Source organism: Pomacea canaliculata, linkage group LG4, assembly GCF_003073045.1.
Source record: "Pomacea canaliculata isolate SZHN2017 linkage group LG4, ASM307304v1, whole genome shotgun sequence".
NCBI classification, from domain to species: Eukaryota; Metazoa; Mollusca; class Gastropoda; order Architaenioglossa; family Ampullariidae; genus Pomacea; species Pomacea canaliculata.
In genome coordinates, this window is record NC_037593.1 from 21,691,535 (window position 1) to 21,698,730 (window position 7,196).

Sequence of the window (7,196 nt, forward strand, 5' to 3'; positions counted from 1 at the left end):
CACTATAATAACAAATACAGTACACAGTATAGGTGTGATACGGTGTGTTATGAGTCACGTGACACTGCATGCTTTACCAGCCATGACACTGTGTGTTGCCAGCCATGTTCATCGAGTCCAGCAAGAAACACAGTGAGACAGACAAAGTGTGATGTGAAGTGTACATTTCTCTAACTACATCACAAGAAAACGTTCCTTAAACAACAACAAACAAAAAAAAAGCCAGTGGCTTTTGCCATTTTTGCTGATCCCTCCCTTATTTTCTTCCTGAATCATGTTTCCTCCTCAGTTTGTCGCAGACTGTTGTTTGTGTCCCTCCCGCGGCTGTCGGAGCCTGAAGGCCTTTTTGTTGACTGCCAGCCTGCTCTTGTTATTGTTTACCAAAAACAATGGAATCCTTTAACAAATAACACTCATTAATGAAGCTTATCGTCAGCAACACATATTTACTTTCAAACTGAATAATTTTAATTGTTTACAAATGGAATCAGTGCCCTATGACCCGTAAACTGAGAACCTAAGTGTGACAGACAGTCTGTACATGAAGGATGAAGCAAACATGAAGGCCTCGCAGATGGTGTTTGTGTAAAAGAGAGAGTGTCTGTGTGTGAGGGTTGTAGATGTTAAACATAGAACATGTTGACTGTGTGTAGTATGTTGGTAGACAACAAGTGTCAGCAGATTGCGTATATCGCTTGACAACAAAGCCCAGGGTGGGGTGGTTATCAGTATACAAGCGTGTGGACGTGCGGATTAGCGGGTGAGTGGGTGTGAGAGGGCGAAGGTCGGGTGAAGCAAGCCAAGTGCTCATTTCCCTCGGACGAGTTAGACCCAACTTCTCCCCGCCTCATTCGTCACACTAAACTTCAATGAAGAAACTTGAAAACAATTCAGGATGACGATGAAGATCACAACAAAATGTTTAGACAAACCATGAACACTAAAAGCAAACGAAACTCATTAAAAATTATGAAAGGTAGAGAGCTACTCCATCCGCTGTCGCTACTCAGGCCAACAACATCGCTCATTATCTGAAAATCACTCCCACGCCCTGCATGCCCTCCGTGTCATGTCACGTGACGTAGACCAGGTGTGGAGGTGTGGAGGACGTAGGCGTGGAACGTGGGCGCTATGGCAGTCAGGACTCATGTTTCTCAGTCAGGTTGCCCTCAGTTCTGTGAGTAGGTGTCTGTCCTTCATCTGTGTCAACTAACATAGTCTCGACAATGCAGGGTCGGCATCTTAAGCCTGGCTTTGTTACAGGATCCCAAGTCACATCAACCGTTATACCCAGTGGAAATGCGCAGTGTATACTGAAATACTAAGTGTGTGTGAGAGAGACTAAGGATGCTGATGATCGGTAATTGTCATGAGTGATGGGTGTATTAAAATACACAGGGTGGTATTAAAAGTTAATTCTTTCATGAGAAAACTCCTTCCCCAGTGACCTCCAGTACCACCTAATGGTCGTCCTCGAGCAGTTCTTTGACCAGTTCACGTGTCCTGAGTGAGTGTGTGACTTATTCGACGACTGGTCGTAGATACAATAAATTACACGCAGTTAGTTTTTACTTTGTTTCAAAGAAGTAACTGTGACTACAGGTTCTGTTCTTGTTTATCGTTTACAGTAAAGGTACATCGTGTACTTGTGGATGCTTCGTCTCTACACCTGATATTGGTAGTGGAAGGCGAAAGTTAATAAAGAGATGACTAACGGAACAGAAACCGATCCAGAACAACAGCTAAACTTGTTGCTGATAGATAAAAACAGAGGTCTCTAGTAATAGTCTTTTGTATCACCTAGGTACGAAAAGGACGAAGTATTAGTCCTCCATGCAATAAAACAAGAGATTGTAAAAGCTCATCTTGCCAAAGACACTCCAACCTCCTAAGGCTCGCCTGGTTTAGTTTGGCATCTCTTCTACTTCTCACGTCGCTGACATTATTGACGATGTTCTTGAAAGGATCCCTTTGTAAAAAAAACTTTTCATCAACAATGTCATCTATATGATAGATTTTGTTGGCTTACTTTAGTCGAGAAAACTATTCATGTTGGTACTTGGGTATGATGAGCTTCCAAAATTTCCGAGACCTTTCCAGACTTTAGGGTGAACGTGAAGCACGATAGACTCCCCCCGTCAGCTCCACTTGTTTGTTGTTCATCCAGCTCTGCCTCTACTCATTGACCCCTCTGTCACCCTCGAGACTACTGCTTGGAGCTCATTTTCTTTCGAAGTTTGTCTGCTCGTTTGAAAAGGAAGAAATGGGGAGTATGGATTATTATTTATTTTTTTTTTTTTTTTTTTTGATAGAAACGGAAATTTCATCAAATTCTGCTTTATGCGAGGCCCTGGCTGAAATGCGTGCATGTCAAAAGCACAGAACATTACACTCATCAATCGCCACTGATCAGTGTAATGTTATCAGTGGTCTGTTATCAGTATTTCTGTTATTAGTCATATCAGTGTTCTTGCGTGGTGCCCTCTATCGACCCTCTTCGATCACCTCCCGCTCCCCTCCTTCTCGCCCTCCTCTTGCTGTACTTCTTCTCCAGTCGCAGGGTTGGCGTCATAGTAACGCATCAATTAACTGCCTGTTAATTGTCTCCATGATGTTCACAGGACTGTTTCAGTTGCGGGTGGCAACATGATCACTCCAAGTCTGTTTGTCGTCTGCTGTGTGCGAGCTGCTCGGCAGATGGTTTGCTGCCACTTGCATCGCCGGGAAACATTTTCACGATGTAAACAAGTTTTGGCCTATTTTCAGGTCAACGCTTCTTTTTTGTCCCAGACCAGATGTAGGTCACTGGTGCGTCCTTTGCGAATAACAGAGCGATAACACACAGCTATCGTACTCACACTCGTTAGATAACCGGCGGGGAGGAGGAATAGAGTTCTGCTCGTACACAGTAGGTCAAGTTCCACAACACAAGGTTCAAGGGCAAACACGTGTATCGATTAGCTGTAACCCTGTGCAACAAGTCCCTGGCTGCTCCTCCCAGATGACATAGGTCACGTGAGTCATATTTTGCACACGAAATGAAGTCAGCGTCATCCAAAGGTTAAGAATATATTTTGTTTCTGACATTGCAGCAAATCTTCCTCAAACTGTTCCGGCGAGAGGTGGGTTGTTATTATGATGGGGGGGGGGCGGTCGTGCAGTGTTGTAAAGGTCCACCCCCCCCCCCCCGACAAGAGGGTCAGAGGTCGGCTCGGACACTGGACACAAGCCACGTAGTAACCTAACGTCCGTGTCGTGCAGCGGGCAGTTGATGGCGGCGTGCTGGACTGCACGTGCATCAGTGCTGCACCCTACTGACACTGCATGGACGCCGCCAGATGACGCTGCAGCTGCTCGCTCTCACACTCATCAACAGCACATAATCGACAGCTAGACGATAACAGCTACAAGTTATCGTCTGCAATCTTACATAGCTTATCTTGCTTTGAACATATATATATATCACTTCGTCTTCGTACGCTTGTCTAATCTGCTGTTTCAAAAAAAGAATAGATAGCTGACTCCTGATAAGTCGCCAAAAGGACAGAACGGACAGAATTAAGTACTTGTGTCGCGTCACACGATAGGACTTCTGTGACAGACTTAGACATAGTGATATACAGGACCTTTGATTCATTCTTGTATCTCAGAAGTTCGTAGACGAACATACGAACATACTTTAATTGGAACGCAGCGCACCGACCACAGTGGACACTTGTCGAAACATTTGTTGGCTCAAACATCCATCGATGAGTCTGGTCGTCATACGCCATCTACCATTCTGTTTATTTTCCTCGATACAGTTTCGAGTTACTGAAAGCACGTGTGGTGCTTAGAGCTAGGAATACAGGACCACACCACTCTCTCCTTCGTTTTCTCCACTGGCTTCCCATCCGTTCTGGCATCCAGTACAAACTGTCCATGCTGTGTTTTAATTTCTTTGCTGGCACCTGCCCTGATTATTTCTCTGAACTGCTTTTCACTTCCCAACTAGACAACTCCGCTCCTCGTCTGATGATAGTCTTCTTACTCTTCCTGTCACAAAACAACAAAACATGGCCACAGGATTTTTAGTTATTGTGCAGCGAAACAATGGAACTCTCTCCCTTTCCATACCCGCCACCTACCCACTATTGAATACTTTAAACGTGCACTGAAAACATCTCTTCCGTAAACATTACTCCTAACAACCTTTCCCATAATGCTAGTCCTTTGTCACACCCTTCCTTTTGCAATATCATGTTAGTCTCAGCTCTTGTTCTTGTGAAATTCGACACGAAATGAATGAAATTTTTTCGATCTTAACTTTATTTAAATCAATAGTCACCTCATTTTGATTTGTTTGTTTTTGCTGTTGTACTCTGTGGCAGTCGAGCTGTGTACATCAGGCTAGCTGACCATGAGGCGAAAAGCGGTCTGTCAACGTATTACTGACAATGATCGAGTTTGGAACCCATCTCGAGTAGGAACGATTAATGGATTGAGAAATGTATGTTTCAGGTGCGAAATGTGAGGCGCCATAGCTCAGTTGGTTAGAGCGTCTGCCTAGTAAGCAGAAGGCCGAGGGTTCGAATCCCCCTGGTGCCTTGTTGATTGCGTTTTTTTTAACAAGAGTAAATTCCCGCCCCGTCGAGGAATCTTCCTACAATAATGCCACTACCGTTCGGGTATACACCGCAGTAGATCGCTTCTGTAAAACACATAAAAAATAAATCCTCATCCTTTTTCCAGATTACACCAACACGCCATGGCGCCTGGAAGTTGCAAGTGAAGCAAAAAGAAAAAAAAGGTCTTCACGCGCGAAAGATGACAAGGGGCGCTAACTGCATGGGTCATACTAGGTTCTTGGACTTCGATCTCTCACAGATACCTTACTGTACTGATCTCTCTGTCTTACACATAAGGTGAGCGGCTGGGCAGCAGGCTGCTAATTGTAAACATTTGCACGTGCAAAGGGTGAGTAATGTCTCGGTGAATAAGTTTAGGTTTCACGACCGGCCCTGACCTCGTGCGGTGGATGTGGAATTGAACACTGTGTAAACATGTCAGGTTTTTTTTTTTTCTCTCCAGTTGCAACCGTCCTGTATTCTTACGTAACGCTCTCAGTCAGGATTGTTTCTCGGACAAACCTTCTGTCGAGATCATTAATCGTATCAAGTCTGGAGCAGGAAGACCTGCTTTGAGTCACGAAGGGCCTGTGATGATGAACTGTGTCAGCTAGTGCACTTCATTTCTGTTGACTAAGCAAGAGTTGACAGTTTAACATACAGACACCAGATCAAGTGTTTTGCAAGTCCTTAGTAATATCACGAACTAATAATCATACACGTCCATGATAATATGAAGATAACCTGGAATAATACAGGTGTGCATTTCGTTTCAACATATTTAACATTCTACAACCTTAGGGTTTAAGCACTAACAAAGGGATAGATGATTTATTACAGTCAGAAAAGCAAAATGTTTACAGTGCACTTGGAAATAAAATATGGCACTGACTGTAAATAAAAGTGTCAGCTTAGAAATAATTTGCAATCATCTGCCTATCCTTTGGCGCTCTGCATGCCATTTTATTTTCACTGCAGTCGTCTACCCCTGGGGCGACGGCTACAGACTGCGTTCGTCAGACCTGACGAGCCCCACATTACTAGTCACCTTTGTTTACCTGTTTGCAAAAGAGTCGCGCGTTGTGTCGCCAAAAATGGATTGTTGACGGTTGCTGTCTGATCGCGTGACGACACCGAAGGGTCAGGTCACCGCAGCTAGGAATGTAGTGCGTCACGAGGAGCATGGACTGCAGTGCAGTGTGCAGCAGCGGCATTTGCACATGACTTTATAGAATGTTGATATTACTTAAAGTCACATAGATGTGTGCAGGTATTGGTGTCTAAAGGTACTGAAGTGTGGGAGGGGGGGGAGGTACTGACGGGTGGATGATATCCTCTTCAGTGTAGGGACTAGGGACAACAATGATGTGACCTCTCCGTAAAGGACAGCATTCGGACTATCGAGATAACAATACTGTGTCCTGTTATTAAGGGACAGTGTGGTGTATGTTTCTGTTCAGAGTATTTCATAGTGTGATTGTGTGATGGTTTACATGTGTATATTTCTGTTCACTGTAATTCATCAGCGTGTGTTCATCTGTCCTTTTAGTAACACCTCGTGAAATGTAGTGCTCACCAAAAGTCACCAAGTACGATATACATTGTCTAACTCTTCCGAATGATTTGCGACATTAAATCCTTCCGTGTGTAACCTCCTGCCCTCTGGAGACATAAAACTCCTTATCTGACTCTCACCCTTACAGATGGCAAATCAGTGTCAGCATTGTTGTATGGAAAGAACTCACATACCGCGAATATATTTGCTTCTAATTGAGGTGCTCTGTCCTCTTCTGGGCATAGCAGTATATGGTATGACGTCACTTTGTCGTATGCCCTCGACCAGCTCCATTGGAAGCTCGTTCATCAGTTGTTTCAGACACTGGCCGCCCAGACCTGATGTCTCCGGCCCGGACACCGAGTGTCTCGAGAGTCTTTTTCACTAAACCCTTTTTTTTCCTCGACCTGCCTTCAGAACGAAAGACGAGACGGTCAGCACTGAACGAGTGAAGGAAACCTATGATGTCCAAGATTATACAGTGCACCCTGCTGTTACGTGTTGTGCATCGTGTCTTACCCGGCCGTTATTACAGCCATTATTCCATTCCTACTCTTCCACTCCAGGTTGGAGTCAATCTTAATGTCAATAAGAAAGTTTCACTGCCGGCTGATGCAAGTCTCAGCAATCCTCAAAAATGTCGGTCTCTCTGTGTGTCTCCACGTCTCTGCCTGTCCCTCCCTTACTTACAAACGCAGGCATGCAAAAACACACACACATACACAGGACAGAGAGAGAAGATGGACGATTGATTGATTGATTGAATGATTGATTGATTCTGCAGTACCACTGTAAACAATACATTTAAAACTGACATCAAAGCTCTTGACATAACACATGCACCACACTTCTCCCGCCCACAGTCTCCAGACTGTATTTCCACATTTAACTTGATGTAATTCCAGATGTTGATTCACTTGCATCCAAGGAGCTACTGACGAATCTATGAAGAAACAGAAATGAGAGTATGAAAGTAAATAGATGGGACATAATGACTATTAACACCACAAAACTTACATGTTAATTAACACATT

At 44.2% G+C, this 7,196-nt stretch overlaps 1 non-coding gene across 1 annotated transcript; it reads left to right on the forward strand.

The window, feature by feature from the left end:
* The first annotated feature begins 4,513 nt into the window (after positions 1 to 4,513).
* Positions 4,514 to 4,587, forward strand: Trnat-agu. The gene has a single exon. It is a non-coding gene; the product is annotated as a tRNA-Thr (tRNA).
* Positions 4,588 to 7,196: the final 2,609 nt, after the last annotated feature.